We start from the raw sequence: 20,680 nt of genomic DNA on the forward strand, positions 1-20,680 counted from the left end.
TCCGTCTGCTCAGATGACTGGGGCTCTGTGTGGCTTCAATGGTGTTGGTTTGAGGGGTTCTCTTAAGACCTCCCTAAAAGGAAGGGTGAGAGGTGCTAGGAACACGGAGCAGGTGGCCTGCTAGCCAGACCCTTCTGGGCAGGGGCATCTACTGTGCCTGGGCCTTGCCCGCTGGCTCCACTGCCTGGTGCTGGGTTTCAGGCCGAAAGATGGAGAAGCTCATTTCCCCTTAAACACCGCAGATTAAGGCCCCACAGTGGGCACGGGCGGGAGGGCGCCGTGTCGCTCACGTTACAAATCAATTCATTACCGGCACTCGCAGTCGCCTCCGATCTTCAAGGATCGGGGGTTTGATGAAGAGGATTCATTTCAAGAAATAAACCTTTTAAATTAACCACGAGATGAGGGAAATTTCTTTATTTAAAAAATGCTCAGGCCCTGCTGGCTTTGTTTTTTCTCTCTGATTAGCATTGTTATTAATAATCCCCCCTTCTCTCTCCAGGGGATGGTCTACCCTGCCCTGGGGAGGCAGAGCGAGCCCCTTGGATGTGGGGACAGATCCCCAGCCCTGGGCTCCTCTGGCCAGGACTGTCTGCTCTATCAGGGTCTCTAAGGTCCACCAGCGGGCCCCACCCAGGTTCCTATGCCCCAGAGAGATTCTCAGGCAGGTGGCCATGAACCTGCAGTGTGACCTTGGGCATGTCACCTGACCTCTTTTTTCTCAACAGCAAACTGAACATCAGTCACTACTTTCTATAACTGACCCTTAAAGGTAGGAGTAGAGCCCTGGCATGTTAGCAATGAGAAACCAGGCCAGAAGAGGCGAAGCGAGTTATCTAAGGTCATACAAAATCTTCATAGCAGAGATGGTTTTGACATCAGCCTCATTCCTGGTCTAGTTTCTCCCTGGAAACCAGCGTTGGGATTTGGGATCTATAAATTACAAAGCCCTTGAAACACATGATCTCACTAGGTATGTACTGGTAATTTGTCAGCTGTATAGGACCATCCATGTTTTAGAGTTGAGGAGATTGAGGGGCTCTGAGCAGAAACATAAGACACACTCTGTTGGGTCAGCTGAAGAGAGTTTAATAAGACAACTGTTTACAAAGGTATGTGCATGGATTAGAAAATGTGCAGGTAATGGTGGAGTATCCCGGGGCCAGTAACAGTGGGAAGCCATGACCAACCCAGGTGTCAAAGGGACAAGGATGGATGCAAGAAAGTGACCAGAACGAGGAGGGAGCTGTGTGGAGAGCCAGGAGGAAGCCCCCGGCAGCAGCAGCCAGGAAGGAAGGGAACCAAGGACACTGCTCCCTCTCAACTCTCCTAGCGATAACTTTTAGTCAAACTCCAGGAGTCAGCCATTGTGGACCCTAGGCCAGCCTCCCAAGTACACAACAGGGTGGAGATGTGTGGACACGCAGCATGAGGGCAGGAGAGGGCACTGGCAGTAAATGGCAGAGGAGATGGCCTCAGGTCTCCTAAGCCCAAAGCCACAGTCTTTCCTGCCATGTGCTCTGCCCCCGCGGTACCTGGCCCCCGTCTCAGAAGGTTTTGCATAACCCAAATGAAATGGCTGGGCCTGGAGGTTTAACCTGGCATAAGGAATGGCTGTCTCTCCCTATGGCCACTCAAGGAAGAACCAAACACTGGCATCAAGCGATGACAGGGAATTAGCATCTCGCCTCTCAGGGAGCATGTTTGCATCAGAGCAGGGGTCTTCTGGAAACCCAACGCGTTCACCCAGCAGAGTAGCCCACGGGAAGACCTTGGGCTCCCTTCCATGGGCCCACACTACAGACAAAGATCTGTCCTAACAGGCTGCACACCACGGAGTTAGCATAGAGATCAGGTAGAGTAGATGTCAAACATGCACACACACGCACAGGAAAAGAGAAAATCGGGGCCCAAACAGGACATCGACCACCACCTCTTTTGGGGCTGACTCCACTTGATACAAGATATGTTAGGGGATCCCAGGGAAACTTAGATTAGAGCCCTCCTTCCCAAAAAGCAGAAGTAGGCTGACAGATTAAGTTTGTAGGGAAATGGAGACAAGGGGCCCCAGAAGGGTGTAGCTAGAGCTCTGAGCTCTGGAGCACTGAGAGCTGGGAGCACGCCCCGGGGAATCTAGGGTTCTGCCACCCGAGACAAGGAGGGACTGGAGCTGGTGGCTTGGGGCACAACCACACTGTTTAACCTCTACGCTTCAGGTCCCATCCCAACCGGTATTTACAGAGCCATTTCCAGCATGGGGCTCTGTCTTCCTCCTTAAAATGGGGGCTTCCCAAGGTTAGGATCATGTTTTTTCATTGGACTAGGCAGGTTTGCCAGTGGGGCTTAGCTCATCCACTGTGTGGCCGCCTAACCTCAGCCCAGGGCTCTGATCTGAGGTGCGAGCTTCAGTTCAGCAGGACCTCCCCATCTAGAAGACACAAACCTAGGCTCCTTCTCCCTTTCCTGGCCCCCACCCACCTGCGCCCCTGCAGACTGAGAGGATGAAGGAGAGGAGGAGAAAAAGGCCTTCCTAGTCTAGGTGTAGACCTGCCCAGGTGTGTGGGGGGGACCAGCTCACCATCTCATTAATGTGGAATTGTTTTTAGGTTAATAATCTTGCGTTAATTTTCCCTTAAAATATTGTCTTTGACCGTTAAATGCTCACACTGTTATAAAAAGAACGTAATAAATGATCTTGAAGCAAATTCTCCTGCCAAATGTCATAATTTATTTGCATAATTAGCTCTTAATTTTAATTCAATATGCAAATCCATGCTTCCTTTCCATTGCAGCCGCCTGTTTCCCAGCCGGGCGGCCATGAATTTACTGTGTAGCTCTCTCCAGGGCTGTCAGAGGCGGGGGTGGGGAGGCAGGCGCCTTTCAGGGGGCTGGTGCCTGCAGGAGGGGCTCAGACATACAGACTCAGATGGACAGGACCATGGGCCCCTGGCACAGAGATGCAAGCTCCCACCGATGGACCTTTGTGGACACCAGAATAACAACATGTAGACGGACGTTCGTAGAAATGCACCAACACCTCTCCCAGGCAGAGACCCAGAGGTGAAGGCATAGGAGCCCAGACTCACAAGCTGACACATTAAGAAATCCATGGGTACCCACTGAGATACATTACACCGGCAGACACACCATCATGCGAGAACACGTGAACACAGACTCCCAGGAAGTCCCGTGGCCTCGCAGGTCCAGACAGATGCACTGACATCCAGAGACCTGGGCACAACCTGATATGCCTATAAACACAAACACCCAGGGAGCCAGCCAGGGAGCAGAAGTTCACGGGCACAGACAACACTCACCATTGACAGACCCATAGACCTAGAGACAGATGTGCAGAGTCAGGACTCACAGAGATACACAGAGCTGTGAGACCGCAACTCTTCATGTGCATACATGTAACAAGACACACTCACACACAGAAATGTGATGGCCCTACAGAAAAGCCAAGATGTTATGCGGACACCCCCACACATGTAGGATTTGACCTTTGACTCTCCCCAGCAAGATTTCTGAAGCATTGTTGGGCCTGTGGAAAGGAGCCCTGATCTTAGGGTCAAGAGACCACAAGCTCCAGTGCCACCTCCCACTTCCTGGAAGACCCTATGTAAGTCACGTCGCTTTTTAAACATAACAGCTTTATTGAGATGTAATTTACATACCATGCAATTCATCTATTTATAAAGTGTACAAGCCAGTGGTTTTTCGTTTTGTTTTGTTTTGTTTTTGGAAAGAGCCTGAGCCAGCGCCAGGTATGTGAAGGGGCAGAGGGAGAGAGAGAACCCTAAGCAGATTCCACACAGCGTGGAGCCCACCACAGGGCTCGATCCCACAACCCTGAGATCATGACCTGAGCAGAAATCAAGAGTCAGACGCTCACCCGACTGAGCCACCCAGGTGCCCCACAAGTCAATCATTTTTAGTAGATCTCCAGGGTTGTGCAACCATCACCATGAGGCATTTTAGAACATTTGAACCATCTGCCTACCCCCACCCCCATTCTCATTAGCAGTCTCTCCTTTCCCCCAAATACCCCACCCCCAGCCCTAAGCAGCCCCCCCTTTTTTAAAAGATTTTATTTATTTGACAGAGAGAGAGGGAGAGAGCAAGAGAGGGAACACAAACAGGGGAAGTAGGAGAGGGAGAAGCAGGCTCCCCGCTGAGCAGGGAGCCCGATGCGGGGGCTCCATCCCAGGACCCTGGGATCATGACCTGAGCAACTGAGGCACCTAGGCAGCACCCCCCCCCAACCCACCAGGCAACTCTTAATCACTTTTCTTTTTCTGTATATTTGCTGATTCTGGATGTTTCATAAAAAGGGACTGAACGAATGCATGTTTTATTGCGATTGGTTTCTTTCACTCAACACGGAGTCTTCAATATCTATCCGTGTTGTAACATGAATCACTACTTCCTTACTTTTCATGGTCAAATAATACCTCACTGTCTGCATAGACTACGTTCTATTTATGTATTCACCAGTTGATGCACATTTGGGTTATTCCCACTTTTTGACCATTATGAAAAATGCCACCATGAGCATTGTTGCACAAGTTTCTGTGGGGGGCTCATGTTTGCATTTCTCTTGAGTAGAACTTCACCTTGACAGAGTTTGGTTCTCCCACCTGTGAAACGAGAAGGAGTTCATTTCAACAGGATCTCACAGGCCTGTCCAGTTGTATTCATTGATGATGAACATGGTGTTCTCCTCACGCAACTGGCCCCCCCACACTCACACACACAATTACCAACACAGCCACCAGACACATGACATAGCCACACTGGCACAGGTCTCTAAGGCAGCCTCAACCCCCTCAGGGAGCCGGTCCTGAGTTTGGGGCCTGGAGAAAAAAAAAAAAAGAAATGAAGTCAGAGAGACTGTGATAGCTACAGGGAATGTCATCCTGACTCCGGGAGGGTCCTTTCACGGCCAAGGGGGTGAAGTCTGGCACTGGAGAGGCCAGGGGTCAGCCAACAAGATGGGTGAAAAGGCAGAGTGAGAGGGTGAGGTTAGCGATGGGTGGTTGAGTCAGGGTCCGGTCTGAACACCAGGACACTTGGGTCCCACTCCTCCCGCTGTTTCTGCCTTTTCTTTTCCCCACCCAGTCTACCCTTTGTCTCCCTGCTCCTACTCCCTGGAGGAAACATGACTCCTCCCCCTCCCCAACAAGCTTAGGAGACAAAAGGGATCCTTTTCCAGGATAATTAAGGTTCAAAGTCAGCAGCTCCTCCCAGGAAACTGATCAGGTTTGCCCTGAGAAAGCCCTTTAGTAAGAGAGGGAGGGATGGTGAAGGGAGGGGAGACCTGGACAGATATGACCAGGAGACAAGAAAGTGATCGCGGACACCACCGAGCTGACACTGATTTTTATGATCATGTATTGCCTGTCAGCGAGGTTTGATTTTTAATCCTCCTTTTTAGGAGAGGGGATTATGAAGCCGGGACCTGATGAACTCCAGACCCCATACACCATCTCCCCACTATCACAGAAGTCCTGGATATGGATGAGTGGAAAACATCTGAGTGTGTGTGTGTGTGCGTGGATGTGTGGATGCCCGCCGATATTATGGATGTGTGTTTATGGTGCTGCTGTGTATCAGTGTGTAAGTCTGTGAGTGCGTGTCTGTCCCCAACCCTCTCGTCCCCCACCCCCACCCATGCCCCCTGCAGAAGGCTCTCTGTGCGGCCTCAGCGGAGTTTCTAACCTGGAGTGATCGCTTTCCTGATTTGCCACTTTAGTACTCTTGTTAATGAATTTTTAATCTTCTTAATGACATTAAACACGGAAAGTAATTAAGGAAAACAAGTTTGAAACTGCTGACTTCAACCCTTTATTCACAACTATTTAATGTAGAATTAATTTGATTTTGCCCATTATTCAAATGAACGCGCTACCTTCTCCTCGGCCCCAGGCCTGTCCCCTTGCCCCCGCCCCGCATGCCCGGGGACCCCCTGTCTCGTCACCCAGTTATCACTGACCCGAGTGGGTGACGGTTTCTGTGTGACATGTCTGTGCCAGGGGCCTGGGCGTGATGCCTGCACCGGGCTCCTGGAGGGTCAGGAACGAAGGAGGACCTCTCTCGAAGGAAGAGAGGTCGAAGGAACGAAGGAAGGCAGGGGAAGGGCTGAAGAGCTGGACTGGTGCAGACTCCCTTCCATCTCAGATTTCCAACCTAGAACAGTCATCAGCCCTCCATGTTCTAAGTAAGTCACCTTGGCTCTTGGGGACATTCAGCTCCTAGGTATTTGGTATTAGCATATTTAAATCTGTAGACCTCAAGAGAGTCAGGTATCTGGGGGTTCAAATGCTGAGGTCCCATGAAGTCCAGTTTCAGACCAGTTTTCAAAATTTCATTTTTCAGAATTTCAGAGAAAGAAGCTCCTCCCGAGCCTTGGACCGCTATCTCAGTAAGGCTAAGTTGAGCCGTCAGAGCTGTTTGAAACGGATCCCGGGAGCAGAAACCGACCCCAAGCTCTCAGCCAGTCTGAGCCTCAGTGGATTTTGGCCTCTGCTTTTCAGAAGACGTCCTTGATGGGTCTCCGACCCCTGGATGAGAGGGAAGACAGGGTCTATTTGAGCCCTGGGGACCCTCAGGTCCTGGGCCTCAAAGTCCTCCCAGCTGAGGGTAGCTCAGAGAAGGCTGCTGTAGGCCACCCCCAGCCTCTTGACTCCTGCCTCCCAAAGCCGTCCCCCCTTTACCCTTGGGTCCCAGATCTTGTTTTGTGTGTGTGTGTGGTACCTGTGTAGTGGTGAGGACAGGAGGGTTGGGGCGGCCACTACCCTAGGAGGCAGCAGAGGGGAGTGGGGACTCTCAGTGTGTGCCCTCAGGCAGTTGTGATTTCATTCCGGGCTCTGGACTTCCGCTTGACTTTGGGCAAGCTCTGACCTCTCCTTTTCTCCTCTCTGAAGTGGGTAGACCAACTCTCAGCTCGAGCTGTTACGAAAATTAAGTGGGATGTCACAGGGTCCTTCCCATCAGTTCCTGGCAGTTCCAAGAATGTGCCAGAGAAGGAAAACTGAGGGCTTCTGGTGCTCAGGATCAAAAGAGGGTCTCAGGAAGCCATGGATTTGCCCAGATGCACCGTGGGTGGGGAGGGGAGCTAGCATCAGAGAGCTTCCTCCCTCTTACTCTTTGAACATCCCTGGAAATTTTCCTTGGCCTCCTTCCTCTGAGTTATATCGCCAGGAGGGGTTTTCTCTCTTCCTCCCGCTCCCTTACCCCTTCCTCTTGCCTCCTCTCTCCAAACAAGCCTCCCCCAAGCTACTTCACTCATCTCAGCTCCTGGGAGCAACCAGCTCTCCCCCCCACCCCACGCCCCACCCCCCATCACTCTGCACTGAGCCATGACTGGGCCTGAGCTGATGCGGGAGTCTCGCGCCCCTTCCTCCCATTCCAGGGACTTTATGGGCTGAGACGCCGCTAGCTCGCTCACTTCTCCTCTCTCCCGTGCCTCTCTCCATCATTCTCCATGTTTCTTTCCCCCTCTTTTTTTCCTCCCTTGCCGTGACCTGCCTTGCTCTGGTCCGTCTGTCTCTCCCTATCTGTGTGTGCTTCCACCTGTCTCGGCTCTCTTTCTTGAGAGACCAGGGATTCTAGAACATTTCCAGCTATAACTGTCCAGGGCACACTCTTAAAGGAAAACTGGCAGGGGGTCCTGGAAGGACCCCACCTTAAGGATGTCCCACTTCCCCTTCTTGCTGACATCCTAAGGAAGGACCAGGGAGAAGGGGACTGGATCAATTTAGCATACACGCACCACCCTCCCCAGCTCCTCCCTCACCCCGGGCTCTCTCACACTCAAAACCCTCTCACAAAGACACACACTCTCTCTCACACACGCCCCCACATGCCAGACAAACTTGCACCTCACACGCAGATATGAGCGTGCGGAGGCACAGACACACACGGACGCAGATGCACACTCACACACAGATGCGTACGCACACACACATACACACGCAGAGATCCCACAGGCGCCCAAAAGCACAGGGCAATGATTAATGTCCCCTCAGAAAAAGAAATTATATCGAATAAATTAAACTACTGTGGCAGCAAATTGAAAAATAAGGATGTAAATGAGGTTTGAATACTTAATATCGAAGACAAGGGGGGGAACAAAAAGGGATCGCTGGGTCCCCTGAGAAGGGAGAAGATGTTCCCTCCTGCTCCCCATTTCAACTCTGGCTCCTGTCCAGACACCTCAGAGCTGGGGGCTGTGGGAGTATGGGGGGCTTCAGTCAGCACAGGAGATCCTCTCTCTAGTGGCCATCACAGAGAAGGTCCCAGAGCCTCTAGAAAGACTCAGAGAGATGGAGGATGAAGAGGAGGAGGTATAACCGCCTGGCAGCGTCTCAGAACTCACCCCTGACAGGCCCCAGCACACACGTGGGTACTTGCTTCCAGATCCAACACATGCCCCTCCGAAGGCTTATCCTGGCTTATGTGAGCCCACTATCCCTCTCCCCGACCCCGAACCCCCACCCACCCCAAGATACCCAGATACATTTGATCACATATGCCTTGCTCAGCCCTGAACTCGACCCCAAAGCTGCACACATTCTCCCCCCAATATGTCCTAACCCCCCCCACACCCTGACCACACCACAGACATTCTTCCTGCCAACACCCCAGTATTCACCCGGCACAGTCCTACCCACGCCAAACACCCCAAACATACACCTGCACACACATGGGTTCACACACACAAACACAGACTCTTTTTCTTGGAGCACATCGTGACACACCCCTGTCACACACACATCTCTCTCTCTCACAGGCACACACGGATGGTAGTCCCATCCCTGGGCCTCAGTCCCCTCGGAAATTGGGGGAAGGAAAGGAGGCAGGTTTGGAAGAGCCTTCTCTTTCTCCCTAGGCTTTCAAGGAGTCCTCCCTACATACACTACACACACACACACACACACACCCCACACCACACCACACACACACCACACACCACAGCACTTCCAGCCAGCCTCCGACTTTCGGTTTCTCTCCGCCTCCCCCTCTGGTGCTGTCTCAGTTTCCCTCATTTCGCCTGTTAGTTGCTTTCTCCCTGTCGCCTTTGTCTCGGACACCCCAACATATCCCTGCCCCCTCCTCCCCGCCGCTCGCCGGGCCCTGCCCCCCCCCCACCCTGAGGCGCCCCGCCCCTCCCCCTCCTGCGCGGCTCTCGCTGTCGTCTCTGTTCATATATATTTAGTATTTATTTACAAGGCTGGGTTTTTTCCCTGGGCGGGAAGCCAGCCGTGCACAGAAATCCTTAAGATGCTATAAAGCTGGTGAGGTATAAAATGGAAAGTGGTTAGTGCGCTGTTTGGAGATATCTCACCGGCGGCCGGGGGCCCGCGCCGCCCAGCCGCCCGCTGTAAATCTCCCGGAGTTTAGCGCGCTTGTTTGGATCCGGGAGGGGAGGGACCGGCAGCGAGGGCGGGGGCCGGCGGGACGGGGCGCCCCGCCGGCCCCCGCCCCGGCCGGGGACCCCTCAACAGCGGCGGTCACTCCCTCCTGAAATGGACGTGGGGTGAGGGGGGCTGGGAAGACGCCTTTTAGGAACAGAGCACCTCGGCTGCGTCTCTTCTGAACTTCGCCTAATCCCCAAGGGGGACCGAAAGAAAAGGAGTGAAAACCTAGAGCCCAGGGGGCTCCCATCCGTGCGCAGAGACAGAGACCTTACAGTACTCCCCACGTGTGAACCTTCCCCCTCGCAAGTCCCCAAGCGCTGGTGGTCTCCGGAGGGAGCAGGTGCGCCCCCCCCCCACGAGTTTAGGGTAGGGACCCAAGGTTCCTCCCAGCGGGGCTGGGGGCTCTCACACAAGTTACTTCACTCCCCGGAGCTGCAGGGGCCTCTCCCTGGTGGGATCATAACAGTTCCTACTCCAAGGGTTGAGGGAGGAGTAAATCAATGAGTGCCGGTGAAGGATTGAGCACAGTGCCTGGTACACAGGAGATGCTCAGCGCGGGCTGACTCTGTGCCAATCTGCCTAGCACTTTGTTCACCCATGTGTTTCGTTAGTTGCTCATTTACTCGTTTATTTTGTCAACTATTCCCGGCATCCATCCACTCAACCATTCAGCAGCTTTAAGCTGTGTGGTTCTCAGTTCTGCAGTGAGGAATTCTGCAGCAGGCAACTGACCTCCCAGGGGAGCTCCAGTCCGGAGGGGGCGCTAAGATCTAAACCAAGAGGGTAAAAGAACCACTTCTGGATTAAGTAACATTTCAGCTCAGTTTTGCAGGACAGGCCTTACCCCACCCATCAGCATGACATCCCTGTCCACAGTCAGCAGTCCCCAGGGGAGCACTTTGACTTCCTGGGGTCTGAGTTAAAGGAGTGAAGGAGCAACTAGACTGTGACTCCCCAGAGGGCAGGCCTCATACCCCACTCATCCCAGCCCCCTAACCCCAGCGGAGCCTGGAGCCAGCTTTAAGGAGCGTTCTGTCAGTTAAGTGCCCTTTGATTGATGAGTTGGGGAGGCTGAACTCTGCCACACTCCCCTCTCGCTTTGGAGGGATGACACACCTGTCATGCAGCCTGCACACACATGTCCCAGCTCACCGGGACACATGTCAGGAGGGCCAGGAGTAATGGCAGGGAATTCGTAGGTGGTCACTGCCCAGGACCAGAGGCTCAGAGGAGCCAGATCTGTGTCATATAGCCATGCCCAAGCTGCTTCTTCCGTATTGGTTCATTCATTCACTGGTTCATTCATTTATTCAACAAGTGGTAAAGAGAGAGTCTCCTGGGCCATGGGCTGAGGACGACTCGAATGAACGTGACTTAGTCCTGGCTCTCAAGAGGTTTATAGGTCAGGACAGCTGTAGGGCAAACATACTAGAAATGACAGTATCAAGAAAATTATGCCAAGAGCCAGGAAAGCTGTAGAGGGGACTGGAAGTTTCCCAGGGAAGAGAAATCACTGCTGTTGGTGGTAAATAACAATGATAATAATATTAAGAAGAACAGAATCTAGCAGGCACCTTGCTAAGCATTTTACAGGAAGCATTCAGAAGATGACTTTACTTGGATCGGGTCTTACAGAAGATTAAAGCATTGATGGGCAGAGATGAGCTGGGTGTTGGGCAGTGCTGCCATTTCAGAAGGACAGCATCGCAGACAGAAGAAGAGCATGAACCAGGGCACGGAGGTGGGGAGTTGCTTGGTGGGGAGTGTGCAGGGGAAGCACCCAGAGGCCAATCTGGCTGGTAAGTATGGGCATGAAGGAGAGGACTGCGAAGTCTTGGCGAGAGGGGTAGGAAGGGGCCAGATCACAATGGGCCATGAATATCAGAGTCAGGAGTTTGTATTTTATTTAGTAGGCAGTGGGGAGCCATTGAGGTTTTTTGAGCAGGGGAGCGACATGATTAGAGCTGTACTTTAGGAAAATGAATCTGGCAGCCGTGTGTAGAACAACCAGAGACGTGGAACTTAAGAGAGCTGTGCAGGGAGGAGGCAGATGCCGCACCTGGTGACTGGCGCGGCGTGGGGCTTGTTGGGTGAATTGGAGAGGCCTGGGGGAGCTGTGATAAGGGCCTTCCTGGGGACAGCAGTGATGGTGAGGCAAAGATGGGTGCCAAAGAAATCAGGAAACGTCTGTGAACTGGCACACTAACTGAAGGTAAAGATGAACACAGGGGAAGGGCTGGAGGCTCCAAGGTCTCTGCGAGGTTGAATGGGTGGGTGACATGGCAGTCAGCGAAGCAGGGACTCACAGGTTGTTGCCGGCTTCAGGAAAGACACTCGAGTCTGCTTGTCCAAGTGTCAGGCTTGCGCTGCTGGGGTTGTGGGCTTGGATCTCCAGAGAAGCTTGGAATTGGAGATCAGTGCTTCCGTTGCCTGCAGGGAGGTGACGGCTGAAAGTTTCCAAGTGGTAGAGGACTCCTGAGAGACTGGAGAGAACAGGGGAGAGCTGGAGTCGGAGCTTTGTGCTGTGGCTACGTTTAGGGGAGAGCGTAGGGGACAAAAGAGACAGAGAAGGAGAGTTAGAGACACTGTGGGTGTGGGTGGGGGGGTGCAGTGGGCAAGGCAGCCAAGAGAGGTGGGAGTTTCCCTCACCAGCCCACTGCTCAAACCAAGGCCCCAGACTTGAGGTTTCCCTGGAGGCCCTCTTGTCCCTCTTCCAGATGGAGCAAACAGAAGTGGGAATTGATGCAGGGGAAAGCGGGAGCCGATGAGAACAACTGCTCTCTGACTTGGGATTCCTGAGACCCTCAGATCTCAGCACACCCAGGGGCTATTAGGTTCATGCTGATGATTTGGCTACGAACCACCCGGCCGTGCTCCTCTTTCTGAGGTAGGTGGCACCCTTGTCTTGTCATCCCCTGGACAGGTTTGACCATCCTCTTCCTCGGCACTGGAGATCACCCTGGTCCGCAGCCGGCTCCCTCTGTCTTGGGCCCTGCTCCAGCCCAGCCCCTGGGCTGCTGACGCCCAGGTCCCCCAGCATCCCCAGAACTGTGGGGTTTAGGAAGTAGAGGGGATAGGACCCAGAACCTCATTTCCCATTGAGGAGGAGCAAGGCGTGGGAGGTGGTGCGGGCCCCCACCCTCCCGGAGGGGACCCGCAGTCCTAAATGCCCCCGCGCCTTCTCCATATTGTGGGAAAAGCTGCTGCATCCATCACTGTCAGGCGCCGAGTTTGAATAAATTTGAATGCACTGAGCCGTGGGCTGCAGTTTCTATAATATCACTTTCCAGTTTGAATATTTCACTTACTTTTTTTTTTTGAATTTCTTTTTATCCAACAGTTTCTCCTCCTTTTCATCTCCCCCCACTGCAGCCACTGGATGTAGAAAGGACAGTGCCTTGAGAGTGTCTGAGGTGGGAAGAAACGAGGCCTTTGGCACCTTTGGCATCTCTGTCCTCCCATCCGCCACCCCCACCCAGCACATGTGCTCCCTGGGCTGGGAGCTCCATCTCCCCACCATCCGTGTAGATGGGGATTCAGCACTTGGAGAATAAGCCACCCTGAAACTCCCACCCTTGCATATGGGCAGACCATGTATGCCAGGGTCCCGCTTCTTTCCTACGTGGGACTGAGCCCCTCACCTACAGATGCTCATCTCTCTCTCTCTCTCTCTCACACACACACACACACACACACATCCCTTCTGATATAGTAACTTGTACCTAAATGTTAATGGCAGATTGCAATTTCCCACTAGGAAGCTAGCTCCTAAGTCCCTCCAGCCACTGTCCTGCCCTCCCCCATAAATGAGGACTCCCAGTTACAGATGCCCTCTCCATCTCCCTGTATCTCTTCACTCTCCATCCATCAGTGTGGTATCAATATCATCAGCTTCTGGACAGGGGCTGCTGGGAGGGAGAAAAGACTAGCGTTCTGCCAGTGCACTCCAGAGAACCACCCCTGGCTCCTGGCCAGAAGCCCCATGATTTTCTAGACTATGGGTAGTGCCATCCCCACTTCTCGCCCAGAGCTCAGGGACCAGGAGGAATTGGGGTGCATGCAGGGAAAGCGAGCATCCTGGAACAAAATGACTCAGAACTGCATTGGAGAATGGGTCCAAATAGGGATGGGGAGGTGAGCAGGTTGAGAAGGGTTCTGGGGACCCTCTGAGTCTGTATTTTTCTATAGTGGCATCTGGTCACACTGCCCTTTGGACCATATATAAGGTACCCCTGCTACATAGATAATCTCGAGAGGGCAGTGACCATTCAGGAGGCTCAGTGATACTGACATCGATGAGGACATTCTGCTTTATGGGGCACACTAATTGGCTCGAGGGCCACTGAGTGCCCCAATCATCTGAAAAGGACCCAAACTGACCATATGTGGATCCCTGCACCTCCAAGGAGTCATCTGGATGTCTCCCAAGGAGACATTATTCATAGAGCACATGCCACTCGTCCCTGCCAGAAAGGGTACACTTCCTTTGGCTCCTACTCCTCCCCCAACAATGCCCACATCTGCCACACAGTAGGTATGTATGGGGGGTGGGGTGTGAGGGAAAGCAGGAAGCATAAAGTCTCAGTGAATCTGTGACTTTTGGAGGTGATGCCACAGATCCCCACTCTGTGCCTGGTCCTATGTGCTCATAGTTAGTGAGACAAGGCAGGAGACAGGGAAGAAATGGTCGGATTTGGGGAGCTCAAGATGTGATTGGGGAGGTGAAACTGTCATTAAGAGTAATATTTATTTCTACTTCACACTGTGCAATGGTCAAAAGGGCTTTGAGCAGATTTAGGACGCACACACACACACACACGCAGGGATCAAAACAGTTTACAGAAAGAAAGGACAATCAGAAACCATTTAAAGGCAGGAGAAAAATAAATGGATGAAGGCTCTGGTCAGGGGAGTGTCTGCAGTCAGCATGGCCATCACAGAATGAGGGCCCAGCCTGTAATTGTCCACCTCTCAAGGGGCTCACCTGTATGGGTTCAGGTAGTCAGGGAAGGCTTTCTGGAGGAGGCGGATCCATTCCAGGGACTTGACAGACGGCAGAACAAACCGGAGCGGTATTTCAGTGGCGGGACTGGAGTGAGGAAAGTCAAAGAAAAGGAGCTGAACATGTAGGAAACATCGGGTCAGGGAGTGGTTGGCAATGAAAGTGGTGAGTTTGAGGAACAGTGAGCAGGTGGCAGAGAGACAATATGTCCGGGGACAGTAAAGAGATGAGAGTCTCTGTGGGCCATTGATAGAGAAGAGGTGGGGTGATCAGTGCGCCGGGAACACTTAGGAGGTAGCCCAGACTAGCTTGGCCTCACCCCAATATCTCCTATTTCTAATACAAGCCCCTCAGCACCCTCTTCCTGCAGCCCCTCTTCCCCTTCTGCCCCCCAAGAGCTCAAACTCAGCACCCAGCAAAGACAGCCCTCACCAGGGGAGGGTTAGCCACACCAAACAGGCCTCCCCCTAAGAAGGAGGCACACACCCCTACAAGGGCAGAAGCCTCCCCCCTCCCCCATTGTGCCCTGGCTGGCCCTGTGGCGGGAGGGGTGCGGTGTGAAGGGAGAGGCTCTCCTGCTGCACCATGACAGATGATTGACTCGAAACAATATCTAAGGCGATCAGGATAAAGTGCTGGCCATTTCAAGGCTCAGCAGAATTCAGATTCTAATTAGACTTCTCACCACATTCCAAATAAAAATGGTTCCCCTGGTATCCTCTTTGCCTATCAGGTGTCTCTCCCTGATCGCTGGAACAAAACGCATAAAGAAAGTGATTAAAGCCATAACAAAGGCATAAAATTGGAATTATCGCTGCCACCACATCTGGGAGCATGGAGTGTCACCACACCGCCCCCTCCTCCCCAAACCTGCACACACAGAGAAATGCTGTCCCACCCCAGCTCCTGGCTGGGCACCCTGCACTGACTGCCAGCAGATGGGTGAAGAGGTAGGGGGATGAGGGTTCAGGGGGAGGGATAGGACTGGTGGGGGGCGGGAGGTCCGAGGAACCAGGGATTGGAGATCAGGAGGCAAGTAAAGTGGGCAGATGAGGGGCTCCAGGCCTGGGGAGCAAGGGGTGTGTGGTCTAAGGAGTGAGGGATGGGCAGACAATGGCCACTGTCTCTAGTGTCTAAATATTTGTCAGTGGGGTGGGTCCTCGGGGCTCTTGCCTTGATGACCTCCCCACCCCCGGGACATACACACTCATCGGCACACACATGTAATCAGGGCTTACAACCCGCTGTAAATTGTTTCATGCCCTCCATGTAGTGTCCATCTCTCTTGGGAGACACCACAAGTCCCCCCACTGCCCCACTGCCCAGGCCACCAGACCCAGGGCTGGTTTTCAGTTCCCTTTCCCTGCCTGCTTCCAACAGGGGGCACTCACCTAGAAAGACCAGTAGGTCCCCATCCATCCCCAACGTGTGTGTGCATGGCCAGCACCCAATCCAGAGACTCCAGTCCTCTGTACTGCACATTTGCACACATGCACACACACACGTGTGTACCACGCCTATAACAATCCCCTCACACAGTACCCCCTGTGCTGGGAATACAGCTGAGGCGCCCCATCTCGGCGGGGCCCTGGTCTCTCTGGCTCTTTTGCCTCCCCTGCTGCCGCCCCTGTGTGCCCCTCACAGCTAGCCTGGTACCTGGTAGTACCAGGCAGCCTTGTTCCCTGCGTGGGGTGGGTAGGCAGGCGGGAGGTCCAGAGGAGGGTGAGGGAGTGGGAGCGGGGCTCTGAGCGGGGACGATATAAAATTAAAAGGTAAAAAGCAGGAACGCAAATGGAGGGTGCTTTCAGCTTTCACATTATTAATGACTCTTCAAAAAATCGGCGAGTTTTCCAATCTTCTCTGAGAAGCGCTTGAAGGAGCTCACAGATGAAACTGACCTTCAAAATGTTCTTTGGTCTTTAGTTAAGAAATTCGCTCGCCATTATGGCATCATTAGGGAAACAAGGATAAAATTACTCCATGGTTAATGACCTATAGTATCTCCCCACCAAAATTTGTTTCAGATCTAATAAAACTGTGCTTAACACACTCGGATGAGTTATGAGGACTGTTCTGCAGGGTATTAAAATGTGGAAAATAGATTTTCCGAAGCTGGGGGGACTGGACTTTTTGAATCAGATAGCAGAATGGAATTTTCTGGGCAATAAATTCTTCCATGTCTCAATTTCATCTCGCGCGCTCTCTCTCCTGCCTGCCTCTGCCCCTCTCTCTCCCTCACTCTCTCTCTCTCTCTCCCCCACTCTCTCTCTGTCTCCCTCTCTCTGTCTTTCATCTTTTCCTAAAATACTAAAGCAACACAGAAACGCTTCAAATTTGAAGCCTACATAAACTTTGAAAAAAGCAGAGTGACAGAGGCCGTCTGTGTGGGGCAGGGGGAGCCCGCATGTGTGTGCACACCTATGTTTGTGGCTCCCACCTGCCCCACAAGGGTGGAAGCAACTCTCCATCACCACACCCAGGGCCCCTGTACACACCCAAGGTGGGGCTGACACCCTCCATTTCTCTCTCGCCAGCCAAGCTGCCAGATCTCACCCCCTGCACCAAAATCACAGGGCACACCCACGCTACTAACCCTTCCTAGCATCGCCCCCACCTGGGGCCACCATACACACCAATGCCAGGAGTCCGCCTATGAGAACACACCTGCCCTGTCCACTCCAGACTTCTTGGTGATGGGAAGGGGGTTACACGGGCCTCATGAAGGGTCAGAACTGCCCTTTTTTGCACATGTGCATGCCCATCAGCACATGCTAGCCCTCTTCATGGGACACACCCAGATGCCCCAGCCAGGCAGGCTGGCGGCTGAGACCCGAACCCCGGCCTAAGCACTGGCCGAAGGTTTTCGGGGGCTGGATACTGCCGCGGAGAGAGGTGGCTGGCGAGGTAATGGCATTTTGCTCTCTTTAAACTTTAATCTTTCCTATTAATTCCCTGCAACTGGAGAATGTGTGAGAGTTAATGTTCCGTGAACGTGTTTCGCACTCGGCAGTCTCTTCGAGCTAATTACCTTCAGGTGCTAAATGGAGGGAAATTGCAATCCATTTGGATGTGAAAAAATTTCGCCTTCCCGTCCCCTGTGAGACATCCTTTTTCCTGAGTGCTGCAGAAAGAATGCTCTCTGGGTGGGAGTTTTTTTCCTAATGTTTTTTTTCTTCGGCCCTCTCCCCCGCCCCCTTTCTCCAAGAGTCTGGGTTGTGTGGGACGGTGGAGGTTGGAGACTGGAGGAGGCCTGGGCCTGGGCGCAAGGTCTAAGTCTGGGATGGAGGCCAGGTGGGGAGAGACTTACAAGCAGGGGAGATGCCCAGGTTGGGAAACCGTCCCCTGCACCTTGGAGGCCTTGGAGTGGAAGTGTATTTACACGCTTAATAACACGCTTATTACCAGTGTTTCTCAGCTGCTAGGTTTTGAATACAGATATAATAGAATTTTACAAGCCACATAAAAGCTGTCCTTCTCCTGGACCCTGAACTGGGGTGTCTGGTAGGGCGGAGGACAGGGAATGGCGAATGGAGACAAGGAGGGAGCTCGAGGAGGGAGAGAATGTAAGTGGGTCAGAGAACTGGACAGAGAAAAGAGGGGAACAGAGTGGGAAGGAGATGGGCCTCCAGATGGGGCTGCGCAAGGGCCAGTGGGGAGAGATGGGCGGGACCTCTGTCTGTGTCCCAGAGAACTGGCACCAACGATAAAGGCATGAAGGCCAGGAAGGTCGGGCCAGGAAGGCAAGCTCTTGAAGCATCTGTGCGTGTCTTGTGTCTCCACAGAGCCCGCCCACCTTAGTGACACACCTGTCCCGCCAGCCCCATCCTGATCTCTGATCTCGGACCTCCAGTGCATCCAGGCCTCACAAAAAGGACACATCTAATTACACCTCCTCCCTCTACCCTGATTCCAACCCACCAGCCTTTGCAAACCCCATTCCTTAGCCCAGGTTGGACCAGGCAGTGGCCCAGATGCAATTTTTTGCTTCCACCCCACAGGGAACAGTTTGATTTGAAACACAAAGGACTGAGTCCCTACCCCCAAGTGAGTGGCACTCCACTTGAAAGAGGATGTGGACCCCCACGAAGGGCCTGGGTTTTACCCTCCACTTGGAATTCTCTCTCAGACCTTATCTGTGTTTTACTTGTGAGGGAAAAGCCGGTCTTTCTAACACTAAAGAGCCTTCTTTGGGACAATGTATTGGGAAAATATTGGAATGGCTTGGGTTTACTTATGTGTCAAGAGTTTATTCTGAAAGAGTTTCAAATACACATATTTTTAAATCCATATACCTATTAGCTGGTTTCAACAACTATCAACATAGAGCCAATCCTATTTCTTCCGTCCACCAGGACTGTTGGGACACAGACATCAAATCAGCTCACCCGCAAATATTTTAATATGCATTTCTAAAAGCTAAGGACTCTTTTAACATTACCCCAATAGCATCGTCTCACTTAAATAAAAAAATGAACTATAATTCCTTCCTCTCATCAGAGTAAGGAATAATTGAATAAGGAATAATTCCTTATTCAAATTTCCCTGAATTGGTTTCTAATCCAGGCCCACACACTGCATGTGGTCAATGTGGCTTTTAGTCTTCTTTTATTCCAGAGGCTACACTTTCTTCCCCTTTCTTGCAATTTATTGAAGAAATTGTGGGCCTTATGTCCTACGGAACTGCCCTCCTCATTCCAGGATTTTGCTGAGGGCACCCTTGTGGTATCATTTAACATGTTTCTCTGTCCTTTGAAATTGGTAGATTCCAGAATCACTTGGTTTCAGATTTGATTTTTTGGCAAGACTATTTCAGGGGTGACATGAAATTCCTATTGCATCACATCAGGACCACATAATTTCTCATCGCTTTTCTTTTTATAATATTAAGATTAATCAGCAGGCTCGGTTGCTGTCGGCTGGATCTGTCCATTATGAAGTTCTCCTTCAGCTTTTTTCCCTCCATCAGCTTTTCACTTAATGGTTTTAACAGCCGTTTACTATCATTGACTAGATTCATTATTTCCTTAGGTGCCTCTGTATTTGTTTTGAAACTGTTTCTTTTCTTCCAGCTTTTTATTTTGAGGTACTTTAAACTGTCCAGCCAAGTTCACTGTTGCAATGAATGCTCATATACTCTGACCCAGAAGAGCAATTGGTAACTGTTTCCACACTGGGTTAAACCATCTCTCCCTTTCTCTTTCTGAAACCCTTGTGTGTTAGTGGCTGACCTGAATGACACTTCATCCCGAAAGACTTCTGCAGTTATCTTCAAGACCAGGGATATTCGTCTGTACTGAACAGTGTGACAATCACTTTCAGGTACTTTTAAATTTTGCCTCATTTATGAGTTCATATGCAAAACCCTTCAATTGTCTCAATCATGCTCTTTATAACTGCCCCTCCCTCACCCCAGGCTTCCTGTCATCTGATCCACTAAAGGATATATACCAAACCCTCCACTTTGGCCTCAAATCCTAGATCCCCTTGGGTCCCTCCCAGTTACAGAATGAGTTGGAGAGAAATCCCAAGGGCGTATCAGTGGTATTTGGTATTTTTGAATCTTGTGGAGGACTTAGCTCTTTTCCAAACTGGTGTTGTTACCCCTGCCTGGTTTTGGGGAATTCTGGTTAACAGTTTCTTCTCACCCCCGAAACTTACAAAATCCAAATACTAAAAGTTTATGATAAACAAGTATCTAAATCATGCAATAATTATAAGCTGTACCTGAGAAAAACATCTTTTCCTAGCAGTGCCCTGTGTTGTTCTACCGTCCCCAGCCCAGGCAGGTGCAAGACAAAGCAATGCAGCCAGACCAGGGAGCTGCCCCTCCACTCCTCACAACTGAGGAGCCTCTCTTGGCTGGACCCGCCTGGACAGGATCAGGCAGGACCACCCCAGCCAGCTGATAAGCAAATCTCCTTGTTGGATTTTTCCTTTTATCAATAAGTAATATCCCGCTTTATCCTTATTAGTGCTTTTGCTCTTACACTCTTGTTTGATATCAATGTTGCTAGCCCACATTCCTTCTGGTTAATATTTGCCTAGCATATCTTGTTTTATATCTTCATTTTCAATCTTTTTCTGTGACCTTATATTTTAGGCAAGTCTTTTGTGAACAGCCTATGCCTGGAATTTTTTAAAAACCCAAACTGAAAGTCTCTTTTAATGGGAAAACTTGATATGTCTACCTTTATTATGATTAATGCATTTGGACTTCTACCATCTCTGTGTTTTCTGTTTTGATTTTTTTTTTTTT

General features: G+C 51.6%; 1 protein-coding gene across 1 annotated transcript in view; it reads right to left on the bottom strand.

Annotated features, from left to right (window-relative positions):
* Positions 1-11,302: 11,302 nt before the first annotated feature.
* Positions 11,303-20,680, bottom strand: part of HIF1AN (hypoxia inducible factor 1 subunit alpha inhibitor) — a 70,991-nt gene continuing 61,613 nt past the window's right edge. The window contains exons 9-11 of the transcript XR_013967939.1: positions 14,407-14,511; positions 12,731-12,830; positions 11,303-11,950 (exon numbers count right to left, since the gene is read on the bottom strand). The gene's annotated coding sequence lies outside the window, so the exon portion shown is untranslated. The remainder of the gene's footprint in view (positions 11,951-12,730; positions 12,831-14,406; positions 14,512-20,680) is intronic.

Source organism: Martes martes, assembly GCF_963455335.1.
Source record: "Martes martes genome assembly, chromosome: 14".
In the NCBI taxonomy this organism is placed as follows: Eukaryota; Metazoa; Chordata; class Mammalia; order Carnivora; family Mustelidae; genus Martes; species Martes martes.